This window comes from Podarcis melisellensis (assembly GCF_964234715.1).
Source record: "Podarcis melisellensis genome assembly, chromosome: 1".
In the NCBI taxonomy this organism is placed as follows: domain Eukaryota; kingdom Metazoa; phylum Chordata; class Lepidosauria; order Squamata; family Lacertidae; genus Podarcis; species Podarcis melisellensis.
The window spans coordinates 122626010-122639750 of NC_138528.1; the positions used below are offsets into that span (position 1 = coordinate 122626010).

The 13741-nt window shown below is 42.6% G+C and overlaps 1 protein-coding gene and 1 long non-coding RNA gene across 7 annotated transcripts in view; one reads left to right on the top strand and one right to left on the bottom strand.

Annotated features, from left to right (window-relative positions):
* CFLAR (CASP8 and FADD like apoptosis regulator) overlaps positions 1 to 1836 on the bottom strand; it is a 43960-nt gene extending 42124 nt beyond the window's left edge. For 3 of the 6 annotated variants that reach the window (XM_081882923.1, XM_081882922.1, XM_081882921.1), the window contains exon 1: positions 1680 to 1834. The gene's annotated coding sequence lies outside the window, so the exon portion shown is untranslated. Of the gene's footprint in view, positions 1 to 1679 lie in introns of all 6 variants that reach the window. The other 3 variants (XR_014161936.1, XM_081882920.1, XM_081882924.1) reach the window with 2 other exon arrangements.
* Positions 1837 to 2005: 169 nt separating this feature from the next.
* On the top strand, positions 2006 to 6232 carry LOC309363776. Its single transcript, XR_014165585.1, has 3 exons — positions 2006 to 2041; positions 4092 to 4194; positions 5996 to 6232. It is a non-coding gene; the product is annotated as an uncharacterized lncRNA (long non-coding RNA).
* Positions 6233 to 13741: the final 7509 nt, after the last annotated feature.

Below are 13741 nucleotides of genomic sequence, written 5' to 3' on the forward strand. Positions count from 1 at the left end.
AGGAATCTTTTTTTTGTGGGCGGGAGGCTATGTGATGTACATATATAACCACTTTGTTGCTAATTAGGATGTGGGGCTTTCCTCTGGGAAACTCACAAGAACTCCAGGCTAAAGGGGAAATAACTAATAATTCAAAATGACGTATGTAATCACATGCTCTTTCAAGCATGTGATTGAGAATTTCTCTTGAGGGGGAAAACGCTTGCTTTTGAATATAATTATGATTCAAACAGGAAACTCCAAATAGACACCTGTCTGGTAGAAAATAAACCTCCATACCTAAATCCTTTAAATGTTATGCAGGTGGGGGATTTTTTGCCTACCAACTTGTTCCAATCATTCATTTCTGCAATCTAAGTTAATACAGTAAAGGATGCCATCAGAAATAGGCTTAATTGTAAATAACTGGATTTTTGTGCCTTTTAAAAAACCACTTCAAGTTAATGAATCTGGAATTAGGGTTCCAGGCTGTTATGTTGCTTTGCTATGCATTCCTGCCATTGCATCGCTATTGTTGCATTGAAATTGGCTCTTGGCATATTTACGTGGCAGTTTTCCGAAAACCCATTAAAGTGACCAGAACAACTGTTCACTCTGAAATCATGCGCTCGCTTACAAAGGATCTGTTACCTTCCAACAAAACCACTGGGGTAAAGATATCAACAGGATAGGAATGTTAAGAAATTTGATTATAATTGGAATATTATTTTTTGAATGATGATATTGCAAAACTGCTACATTTAGTTACAAGGAAATTCAGATGGAAGAGATTAGAGGAAGTCAAGCAATGTTTATGAAGTTGGAAGTTCAACTCATTAATTAAATTTTAATGTCTATGTGTTTGTGGTTATATTTTTGGTTATTATTTGCTATATTTGTTGTATTCCTTTTTTCTTTTTCTTTTCTTTTTGTTTCATTGGTTTTATAGTATGTGTTGTATTTGTATGAAACTTAATAAATATTAGGGGGGGGGAGAGATCAACAGGAAAGTGCTCTCACTGAGCTCATGTAAGAAGTTTTTTTAAAAACGTCTCCTTGACTTTCTTCTCTTGCGGAAGGCAGGCAAAGATAGAAAGGTTAAGCCATTCTCGTCACAGCCTCGGATGTTCCCTTTTCCTTTAAAGAATAACCCTTAAAATAAGAATAATGCTGGCGGAAACAAGGGCAACGCGTAACGCCCTTCTAATGCGTATGTACTTTGGCCAGAAATAAAACCGAAACGGCGACCTTGGCGCACAAAGCGCGCTTATCTTATCACCCGATGCAGTTCTTTTTTATATAAAAAGCGGTTTATGTCGCAGCTCTGACGTTAACCCTCGAAGTAGCCTTTCCTTACAAGCCGACTTCCTTAAAATAAAAATAAAAATCTTTCTTCAGAAGTATCCCCAACGTTTAATGGGGTCGAGAGCAGAGGAGCCGCAGCTGGTACCTCTCCAAAGAGGAGAGACGCGCCGCGGAAACTTGCGAGCGCGCGATTCGGCGCGGCTTACTTCCGAGTAAACCTGCATGCGCTCGCGAGAAACGGGCGCCGATCCCTCCTCCTCCTCCTCCTCCCACCCCATTCACACAACTTGGGAGTTATTCCAAGCCGCACTTTCAGAAGCAGCCCGGTTTTGGCTTGCGGTTCCTTTTCCTCACCGCCTTACAAAGCGCGCCATGCCGGGGACACCGCTCCTTACCTCTGAGCAAGCCCTACTCGCCCCACCTCACTTCCCGATCCGCGCTCCCCGGTGGCTTCCCCTTCTCAAGATGGCAGTCTCCAAACTTCGGCGTCCGCCATTACCCGTTCGGACGAACAACAGCTTTGTTGGCCAGGCTCCCTTTTTGGGGAGTGGCGCTGAGCGGCTCGCAGTTCCTGCGCAAACCAGAAGAGCGAGTCAGTTTCCTTCCCACGCGCAAGGAAGCCCCGACGGCGCGCAACCGGATCGGACCGCAAATGCTTAGCAAATAAAATTTTAAAAAGGGAAACAAATGCTCCAGAGCTTCCTCTACAACAAAACTGGACGATTTCCTCTTTCCCGCGCCAATACTGAATGGAAGAGTCATTCAAAAGCAGTGGTTGGGGGGCGGGCACTGGGATTCCCTAGAGGGGTGTAGAAAGTATAAATAACTGACTTCAAAGCTGGTATCCTTGGGTCAAGTTCAGCCATTTTGTTGAATTAACGTTTTAATTGGAAATGGGGAGTTCTGATTTTGCGTTTAATTATGGACTGTGTTACAATCTTCCCTTAGTGAGTTGTGGGAAGGTTTGTGTTACCTACTGAAGTTCTCACCCTGGGCCAGCGGGGGGAAATACTGTAGATAGTTTTCACTCAGGTCCACATATGCAAATAAGGGATTGAAAGTGATGTTCAGTGATTGGATAGTTACAGAAAGTGTTGTGCTGCAGTGGAGCTCTATATAAGCAGGCTGGCTGAACCCTTCAGTTCTGTTCTGTTCTGGCCTGTGAATAAACAAGAGCTGTTTGAAGAATCGCTATGTGGTCTGATATGTTCACCCACAATTTAACAGATTGTAGTTGCGTTTGTGGTTGGGGAAGGGTTATGCTTGGGACAGTGACGTTTATGATGCAGCGTTTATGTATGGCGATAATATATATGTGTCTGTGGGGGGGGGGGTCACAAAGAGTCCGGACACAACTAAACAACAACAATGTATGTATGTATGTGTGTATATATATATGTGTGTGTGTGTGTGCATATATATATGTATATATATAAAACCTCCTTGGGGAGGTATTAGAATTTTATTTGCCGGTTTTAGATAGATTCCGCCTCGCCGCCTGAAATTCGTTACTTTGCAAGAGCTTTTTCCTCCCACAAACCACAACGGAAGTCAAATTAAACCGAAAGAGGAGAGGATACAACCCATGAACTGAAAACATCAATGGACATGAAGCACTTTACATGGGGAAACCCAGCCTGATGGGCGGGTTATTATTTATTATTATTATTAGGCTGCAGTTGTAGACACACTGTTTTTATATCTATCCCTCCCAAAGGAGCCCAAGGTACCAAACAATAATACTTGAGAATTGTCACTGAGCATAGAAGGGGCTCACTTCTCAGTAAACAAAAGGATTGTACTGTTAGTTACATACGCTTCAGGTTACATACGCTTCAGGATACAGACTCCGCTAACCCAGAAATAGTGCTTCAGGTTAAGAACTTTGCTTCAGGATGAGAACAGAAATCGTGCTCCGGCGGCGCGGTGGCAGCAGGAGGCCCCATTAGCTAAAGTGGTGCTTCAGGTTAAGAACAGTTTCAGGTTAAGAACGGACCTCTGGAATGAATTAAGTACTTAACCCGAGGTACCACTGTACAGGAAACACTGATTCATAGGAAACACTGCATGTCTGCTCAGAGGTTAAGTCCCACAGAGTACAGTGGGGCTTACTCCCAGGTAAGTGGAGGTAGGATTGCAGCCTCAGGGGTAGGTGGGGGGAGAAGACCCCATTAGGGAACCTTACAACAGTTTGGGGTTGCTTGGCAAGCTCCCTTCCACATTAAGGCTCCAATCATGCACAAGGCTTCCTGAAGTCAACAAATTTGTTTTTGAGTAAATATGTTATGTGGGACGCGGGTGGCGCTGTGGGTTAAACCACAGAGCCTAGGACTTGCCAATCAGAAGGTCGGTGGTTCGAATCCCCGCGTGGGGGGGAGCTCCCGTTGCTCGGTCCCTGCTCCTGCCAACCCAGCAGTTTGAAAGCACGTCAAAGTGCAAGTAGATAAATAGGTACCGCTCCAGTGGGAAGGTAGACGGCGTTTCTGTGCGCTGCTCTGGTTCGCCAGAAGCGGCTTAGTCATGCTGGCCACATGACCCGGAAGCTGTACGCTGGCTCCCTCGGCCAATAAAGCGAGATGAGCGCCGCAACCCCAGAGTCGGCCACGACTGGACCTAATAGTCAGGGATCCCTTTACCTTTACCTTTACCTTTAAATATGTTATAGGATTGGCCTCCTCAGAATTGCAGGACTAATCGCCACAGGTTATTCTACCGACTTTCCCTTGTTTCTTAAACTTTAAAAATACATGTTTAGCAAAATGCAGAATGTTTTACAATATTCTTTTATTATTGTTGCCATTTTACAGATAGGACACTGAGACTCAAAGAGTGACTTTGCCACTGAGACCATCCATGGTTGAGATGAGAGATGAGCCCTGTTCAAACACAACTTTCTACCACTTTAGTAAGGTAATGTTGGTTTCCATTCCAACATTGGGGCCTCGTTGGTCTCTTGGAGCAAAAACAACAGAGCTATGTTTTACTTTAAATATATTGTGGGATGACTTTTCCCATTCTAGAAAATTCATGTGGCAGAATTTAAAGTTTTGCTACTCCAAGTTAATTTATTCAAGTATAATTGAATAAATTTGGGAGACAATATTTGTCTGACAAGTGGGATAAACATCTAATAAAATAACAAGGTACATAATGGAGAGTTTTAGTTTGATTCTTCATCTCCATTTTAAAATTGTTTTAAGGAACCTCTAGACAAATCCATTTGTTAATCACTTTTCTCACCCTATTAATGCAAAACAGGTTTTGGTTTCACAAAGTTTAAACAGTAATGATAGTAGTAATAATTATTATTTATACGGTGCCCATCTGGCTGGGTTTCCCCAGCTACTCTGGGCGGCTCCCAACAACAACAGCAATAATAATAATAATAATAATAATAATAATAATAATAATAATAATAATGTGATAAAACATTAATCATTAAAACTTCCCTAAACAGGGCTGCCTTCAGATGTCTCCTAAAAGTCAGATAGTTGTTTATTTCCTTGACATCTTATGGGAGGGTGTTCCACAGGGCGGGTGCCACTACCGAGAAGGCCCTCTGCCTGGCTCCCTGTAACCTCACTTCTTGCAGTGAGAAGTGAATTTGGACTTTACTCATGGATTTCAATGTGACTTTTAATTGCTACCTGTTGTTTGGTTTCCTTTGTTCCTTATTCAAACCCTACTTGCAAATATTTACACATATAAGCAATCATTAGCTATTTCAGTACTCTACAGTCTCAATGATAAATTTACCAGTCAGTATTTAACAATGCAAACCTCTGCATATTTACTCAGAAGTAAGCACCATTGTATTTGACAGAGCTTACTCATGGGCATGCATGCATTGTACTGGTCTAATAATTTAGATATAAGGTGATTTCCTCCAACTTTACTGCAGAATGGCACTGACATAACTGACAGTGCAACGCTATAGCAAGTCTACTCAGAAGTAAATCCCATTGAGTTCAGAGGGGCTTACTTCCACATAAGCTGCTATAGGATTGAATCTAAATTGACTTAAAGTTGGTTGCTTAGGTCTTCCACTGTAAAAAAAACTGCTCCTTTTCCCTTATGGGGTACCCAAGAGCCCATATAGAGTCCTTTTGTAGGTTCTCTATCGGTAGGAGAAAATAACAGAGAACAACCAGAGAATATTGAGAAGCAAAGTAGCTAGTAAACCTGATCTTTATTAACTGTTGCAACAGGGTGCTCACCCACACGCAGGGGAGAGGAGGAGGACCTCGAACAATGGCGCGCAAGGCCTTATATATCCATTTTGAAATTCCCTGCCCTGGAGCTCCAGACCACCCCTCCATACATCATACATACATCACAGAAAAGGTGGTCTACAGCAGAAATTTGAGTGTTATTGTTTTTCCTGTCTGCCAGGTTATCTGATAATGCCTTATCAGATTGCCGTTTCGGTAGTCTGGCCATTCCTTTGAGATGGTAATTACTTGCTTCCTGAGACAATGGGAAGGTTTTTTTTCATTTCCTCCCTCCTTGCGGAGAAACATTTGGTCAGTTTGGGAGTTAAAATGGTTTCAGGACTGTCTTCCTGTGCTGCTTCAGACATGTGGTTTATATATTTATGTACGCGTTTGCTTGGTACATTTATGAACATTTATGTATCTTAAGACCTTAAAATTATGATGACACCTCTGAATATGGTGCTTCTATTTAGAAATTATGGTTTGTAGCTGTTCAGACCATCAGTGAGAGAGGAGGCAGAAGTCAGACATGATCATTCCTGGATATAGCCTCCTTCCTGCCAGCTATTGACTACCATCACAGTCTGCTGGGAGAGGAAGTACAGTGGTACCTCAGGTTAAGTACTTAATTCATTCCGGAGGTCCATTCTTAACCTGAAACTGTTCTTAACCTGAAGCACCACTTTAGCTAATGGGGCCTCTTGCTGCCGCCGAGCCGCTGGAGCACGATTTCTGTTCTCATCCTGAAGCAAAGTTCTGTAACCTGAAGCGTATGTAACCTGAGGTACCACTGTAGCAGCTTTTCCATTGTTCCTTGACCTGCTGAATTTCTTCCTGTGGAACTTTATAAATAAGAAATAATCCCTGATGGTGTTTTCCCCCCTTCTCCTTCCCAATCCATTTCCCTTTCATGCTGCCTTTTGAGACCGTAATTGTGAAGGCAGGAACTGTTTCATTACTTATTTTTGTATGCAGCCCAGGGAGTCTTTTGTAACTTGAAAAGTGAGGCAAAAATGCTCTTTTAAAAAAAAAGGAACAAGCCTAGCCCCCATTCATTTTGTGTAATGGCGATTGCCCCATCTTGATTCAGTTTATTTCATAAGAATGTGTTTTTTTGGATGAAGTACTTCTTTTTCTCAGTCCTAAACGTACTCTCTGTCTGTATTGTTGGGTGACCCTGCATTGTACAACAACAAAAACAACAACAAAAACAATTTATTACTTATACCCCACCCATCTGGCTGGGTCTCCCCAGCCACTCTGGGCGGCTTCCAACAGGATATTAAAAACACAACAAAACATCAAACGTTAAAAACTTCCCTAAACAGGGCTGCCTTCAGATGTTACAAGAGAGAAGTGGCTCATCATGGTTATACTTCTGTATAAACACCTGTTACATCAAACACAGTCCTGCTGCACCTTAGGCATATATATCTGACAGGTATCTGGACATCCTTTGACATGTAAACTTAGGCAGTGACCATTTTAGATGCGTCAAATTGACGCGGGTCCTTTTGGACCCGGGAAAAGGCAGGATGGGGTCAGAGCAAGCTTACATGCTCTCTGCCAAGGCGTGCCGGGGCCATGAATGGAAACCCCACACAAAATGGCTGCTGGCGATACAGCAGAAGTAAATAAGTTCATTGATGAGCCCATGCAAGTTGTACACGGGCGCTGTTATGCTCGATGTGTGAAACAAGGGGCAGCAGGCAGGGTGTATACACGAAAAATGTGAGGCCAAGAAGCCATTCGGTGGCTGATATCGAGGAACGACAACCTGCTGTTTATATTTCTAATTCACTGTTATCATTACTTTCTAAGTGTTAAGTTGTGGGTGAACATATCAGACGACACAGTGATTCTTCAGACAGCTCTTGTTTATTCACAGGCCAGAACAGAACTGAACTGAAGGGTTCAGCCAACCTGCTTATATAGAGCTCAACTACAAAGCAACAGTAACAACTTTCTGTAACTATCCAATCCCTGAACGTCACTTTCAATTCCTTATTTGCATATGTGGACCTGAGTGAAAACTATCTACAGTATTCCCCCTGCTGGGCCAGGGTGAGAACTTCAGTACATAACACTAATGTTGTTTTATGTTTACAAAGTAATGTTTTATTCCCAATAGGATAGGTTTTACGCAGAGAAACTAATTTTTTTAAAAATAACATTACTGGACATTTTCAGAATGTAAAATTATAATTTGTTGGTTTAACAGGAGCAGTGCTTTTTAATCAAACGTAGATTTGTCAAGATAAGTGTTGTCCAGTCACAAAACGAATAACTTTGAATTCCTCACACTCAAAAACATATTTTTAAGACCCCTCGACTGATGAAATTTTCAAAAATTAAGTTTCGCCCTTTAAAATGGCACACCCTAATTATTATGTTTGTACAGTGCACTTGGATCATGTCTCAGGGCTTTCTTCCAATCCTAACCTAAAGCAAATAAAATAAAAAAATCCTTCCAGTAGCAACTTAGAGACCAACTAAGTTTGTTATTGGTATGAGCTTTCGTGTCCATGAACATGAAAGCTCATACCAATAACAAACTTAGTTGGTTTCTGAGGTGCTACTGGAAGGAATTTTTAAAATATATTTTTTGTTTGTTTTGACTACGGCAGACCTACACAGCTACCTACCTGTAACTAGAACTAAAGCAAATAAAACAGGATCCTTGAAACAAGGTAGGAGCTACATGATATCCTTCTCTTGTAATTCAGGGAGCAAGAAAACAGCAGTTTACAAAACATAAAAACCGTTGCATTAAGTTGCCACACAGTGGCTTAGAATTGGCAAACCAGCAGTCATGATTTACTGCCTCGTGCATTAAAACTGCCTCCAGGGAAAGTGGTTATTGTAAAAGCTTCCTCACCAATAATGAAACTGCTGGCAAAGGAAAATATACTCCTCCAAAAAAATCAGAACTGTGTTGCAAGCAGTCTAGCACGCAAGAGCCCCTATCTGAGGTCAAATTTAATATCTGTCCCTCCATTTGTTTCCAATTCCCAACGTTCATGCTGCCAGAAAACAGGAAAACAGGACGAGGAAGACAGAAGCGAGGAAAAGTGGGGAGCCTCTGTTTATGGAGCGAGGTTCTTTTTGCATGAGGAGCATTGTTAGTGAGCTGGAGCAATGTCTCTGCACAGAGAAGCCCGCTTCATCCTGCAACTGGCTGGCCAGTGAAAGACGAGCTGAGCAGCGTGCCAAATCCTTAAGTGCTCCTTCATCATCTCAGTGCTCCCTGCTGTCGCTGGAAGCAGGCTTCCCTTTTTGTGAATGCAGCCAAGAAGAAATTTCCCTTAAAAAAATCAATTCTGGAAAGAGTTATATGAGAGTAGACCCTCCATAGCAGGTGTCGCCAACCTTTCTGGACATTTCGGATTTTGAGAGGGTGCTGGGGGGGGCCAGTCAATAAATAGCAGCTGTTATAAACAAAAATCTGCCCTTTTTCCCTTATGGGATATCCAAGAGCCCATATAGAGTCCTTTTGTAGGTTCTCTATTGGTAGGAGAAAATAACAGAGGCCAATCAGAGAATATTGAGAAGCAAAGCAGCTAGTAAGCCTGATCTTTATTGATCTGTTGCAACAGGGTCCTCACTCACCCCACACAGGAGGGAGGAGGAACCCAGAACAATGGTGTGCAAGTCATTATATAGACATTTTAAAATTCCCGCCCTGGAGTTCAAGACCACCTGCAGAAACATCATACATACATCACAGAAAAGGCGGTCTACAACAGAAATCTAAGTGCCTTGTTTTTACCCTGTCTGCCAGGTTACCTGTTAATGGTCACTTGGCTGGATTACCTGGGGAGCCTGGCCATTCTTTTGTAATGGTAATACTTAATTCCTGAGCCAGGTCACAGGCTCACCCTATTCACACCTTAAATGTGCTTTTAAGGCAGGCAGGATTTGTGAGGACAGAGACAATGGGGAGGTTTCTGCATTTCCTTCGACCTTGTAGAGAAAGTTTAGAGGTGACTGAGAGAGTCAAAATGGCTTTAGGACTTTTCCTGTGGGTTTTGGACACATGGTTTATATATTTATATATGTGTTTGCTTGGTACATTTATGAACATTTATTATATATATGACCTAAAAATTCTTATAACACAGCATTACCGGCAACCTAGATTGGCACTTCAAATCACTAGGTATAATTCTCTGTTCCACTAGCAGAAATGCTCAAAGAAGTGCCTTTTAACGTGCCACAGGGGTTGCAATTTCAGCCACCACACCCTCTGTCCAAACTGCATTTTCCAGGCTCTACATCTTCAGTCTGAGAGTGATCGGGATTTATAAATATTGCATTGCTAATAAACTTAATGCCAACTATTTTGTTGAAAACAACGTGTGAGGGATCAAACGGGGCAGCCTTTGAGATAGGGGTCTAAGTGGTCTAATGAAAAACGCGAATGACGTTTCACAGAAGATCCATGCTCAGTCGTTAACGCCTCCTTTGCAAGCGTACAAATAATGCACCACATTGTTCAAATGCAGCTGTCTCAGCCCATAGTATACTTACTGAGGAATAAGCCTCATTGAACTAAATAGGGTATATTTCCAGGGCATATACTCAGTGAGGAATGTTTGGAATTGTGCTATTGAACAAATGCGTAATAGAGAGACACTATTGGTTCATTTCAGAAACTTAAATCGCCACCTGCTGGCTTCACTATGTCAGGTGCTCCAGGGCATTGTGGGAAATATAATATGGTGGTGTGTTACCTGTGGGGTAGCTGGGTTGTTGGGGGTCGCCTTGCTAAAGCCCCCCCAACCCTGTCCAGCTATACAGTGGTACCTCGGATTACATACGCTTCAGGTTACATACGCTTCAGGTTACAGACTCCGCTAACCCAGAGATAGTGCTTCAGGTTAAGAACTTTGCTTCAGGATGAGAACAGAAATTGTGCGACGGCGGCGCAGCAGCAGCAGGAGCCCCATTGACTAAAGTGGTGCTTCAGGTTAAGAACAGTTTCAGGTTAAGTACGGATCTCCGGAACAAATTAAGTACTTAACCTGAGGTACCACTGTACTGACTGATTGTCTGCTTCTGGGTTCAGTTCTAAATGCTGGCCTTAATATTTAAGGCTACTCTGAAATCAATTGAAAAGGTACAAATAAAACGAAATGGTCTGGGACCAGGATATCTTAAGAATATTTCAAAATATATATTAAAAAACACCATTGTCCTGAGCTGGATACATCACTAGCCAGAGATAAGATTAAAATAACCTATGTAATGTAAGCAGTGTGTGTATCTATCTTCCCAGCCTTCTGCTTAGATCAGCCAGCCAGTTCTGACTGACGTCCACTCTATTTTTAGACCCTTGTGTCTGGCACAAGCTCTCGTGTTGTTGTGCTCCACTGCCAACATGTGAGATCTCTAGATCCCTGTAGCTATCAGTGTTTGTGAACCCTGATCTGCGCAGTGATCACGTTCCTGCTTGTGTGAGAGCGGTTTTCATTTGCAGGGCAGTCGCCGCTGCTTATAGGCTACATACAGGCAGCTAGATTTCTTCAAGAATCAAAAGTTCTTCCAAAATAAAGCAACATAAAAAACAACAACCAGCCTTAAACTTAAAATCTGTAATAGAGCATTGTATGTATGCCGGGAGGGACGCTAGCATTTTTGTCATGTTGTGAGTGGTTTAGTATGGCTTGTTTCATACGCTTTTCAGCCTTTGCTTAACTATGCGTATTTCTTAAAGGAAGTGGTCTGAATATGAATAGCGTTAATGCAGTATATTGCTATCTCAGAATCCTTTCCAAAAAGGCATATGGCAGGTCATATCTTGCAGGTCCCAGGCCACAGAGAGGTTAGGCTGGCCTCAACCAGAGCCAGGGCTTTTTCGGCTGTGGCTCCGATCTGGAGGAACGCTCTGCCACAGGAGACTAGGGCCCTGCAGGACTTGACATCTTTCCCCAGGGCCTGCAAGACAGAGCTGTTCCACCAGGCCTTTGGCCAGGGCACAGCCTGACTCCCTCCTTTGGCAATCTTCACAGAACTCTAGCCCAATGGTTGCCATCAATTTGATTTGAATTAATTTTATAATGTTGTATTATTTTATTGTTGTTAGCCGCCCTGAGCCCAGCTTCGGCTGGGGAGGGCGGGATGTAAATAAAAATGTATTATTATTATTATTATTATTATTATTATTATTATTATTATTATATCTTCTCCAAATAGCAGATGCTGGGACTGAGGATGCATTTATACAGGAGAGGGCCTGTTATAAGAAAGTAGCAGCTGATTGGAATGGGGTTGTAAGGCGATGTAAAGTTTCACAACAAATGTACAGCTGAAAGTATAGTGTAGTATTTGCAAAGTTGGACTAGGAATGAAAGACCGGGATTCAAATATTCAGTCAACCATGAAGCCTATTGTGTGTTACTGGGCCAGATACATTCCATCAGCCCAAGCAACTTCACAGGGTGGTTGTGATGATAAAAGAAAGGGAGGAGGGAAGAACATTTTGTACGCCACCTTGGAGGCAATGTATAAACGTAATAATAAAATAAAATGACAAGTCATCTTTCCTGGTTTTGATATTAGAGAAACTCACATTCAAATTCCAGGGTGGCCTTGAAGTTACTTGTGTTGCCTTGGGTATGTCTGCACTTTTCTGCTGGATCTCAAAAGGGCTGTTACGAGTTGATAGTGAAGATGAGGCATTATTTTCCTTACCCATCCTTAGTAAGTTGGATGGAAGCACAGAGTATTAGCTCCAGTTACAGATAGGTAGCCGTGTTGGTCTGCCATAGTCAAAACAAAAAAAAATTCCTTCCAGTAGCACCTTAAAGACCAACTAAGTTAGTTCTTGGTATGAGCTTTCATGTGCATGCACACTTCTTCGTATTAGCTGTTACCCGAGTGCAACAGTGCTCTCCCCACCTGTAACTGGTATTCAGAGACATGCTGCCTCAAGATAGTAAAGGCAAAGGTTGCCATCATGGCTAGTAACTAAAGGTAAAGGGGACCCCTGACCATTAGGTCCAGTCGTGACCGACTCTGGGGTTGCGGCGCTCATCTCGCTTTATTGGCCGAGGGAGCCGGTGTACAGCTTCCGGGTCATGTGGTCAGCCTGACTAAGCTGCTTCTGGCAAACCAGAGCAGTGCACGGAAACGCCATTTACCTTCCCACTGGAGCGGTACCTATTTATCTACTTGCACTTTGACGTGCTTTTGAACTGCTAGGTTGGCAGGAGCAAGGACCAAGCAATGGGAGCTCACCCCGTCGCGGGGATTCGAACCGCCGACCTTCTGATCGGCAAGTCCTAGGCTCTGTGGTTTAACCCACAGCGCCACTCGTGTCCCAATGGCTAGTAGCTAATGATCATCAATTCATCTGTCCAGTCATCTTTTAGAGGCATCCCAACTTGGGGCACATCACTGCCTCGTTTTGATAGCAAATTTCAGCTTTACAACTTGCTGTGTGACGAAATGCTTTCTGTTGCCTCCTGAATCTTCCAGCATTCAACTTCACTGAATGTCTCAGACACCTTCGGAGTGTTGGTTCAGGTGCTCACACAATCCCAAGCCTTTGGAGTCCCAATCAAAATATGCATATACAGTGGTACCTCGGGTTACAGACGCTTCAGGTTACAGACTCCGCTAACCCAGAAATAGTACCTTGGGTTAAGAACTTTGCTTCAGGATGAGAACAGAAATCGTGCTCCAGCGGCGCGGCGGCAGGCCCCATTATCTAAAGTGGTACCTCAGGTTAAGAACAGTTTCAGGTTAAGAACGGACCTCCAGAACAAATTAAGTTCTTAACCACAGGTAGCATTGTAGATGCCAATGTACAGTAATTATGTGCATTTTGGCACAGAAATCATTTTTTAAGCTAACTGCGCAGGAGTGGCTATTATTCAGATCCAACGTTGACTAAGAAAAGGAGGTGTACTTCATGTCACTTACATTTTCTCTCTCTACAAAGCTAAATTTATAATTCTAACTCTAAAGAATTTGACATCTTAGATTATAGGCCTGCTGTGACAGTTTAGTATAGGAAATTTTTGCCATGGTTAACACTACAAAATGAGAAAGATAACCTTTAACTGAAACAGCCACAGATAGGCTGCCCTGTGCACCTGTAAGCTACTTCTACTTCCCAAGTGTATGTTCCAAATATTTCAGATTTTGCAACGTATGTTCACAAGACAGGCAAGGCATTATAAGCCGAATCTATATCCAGGTTTACCAAAATTTTAACTGCCTCATGCTTTTGAAAATCT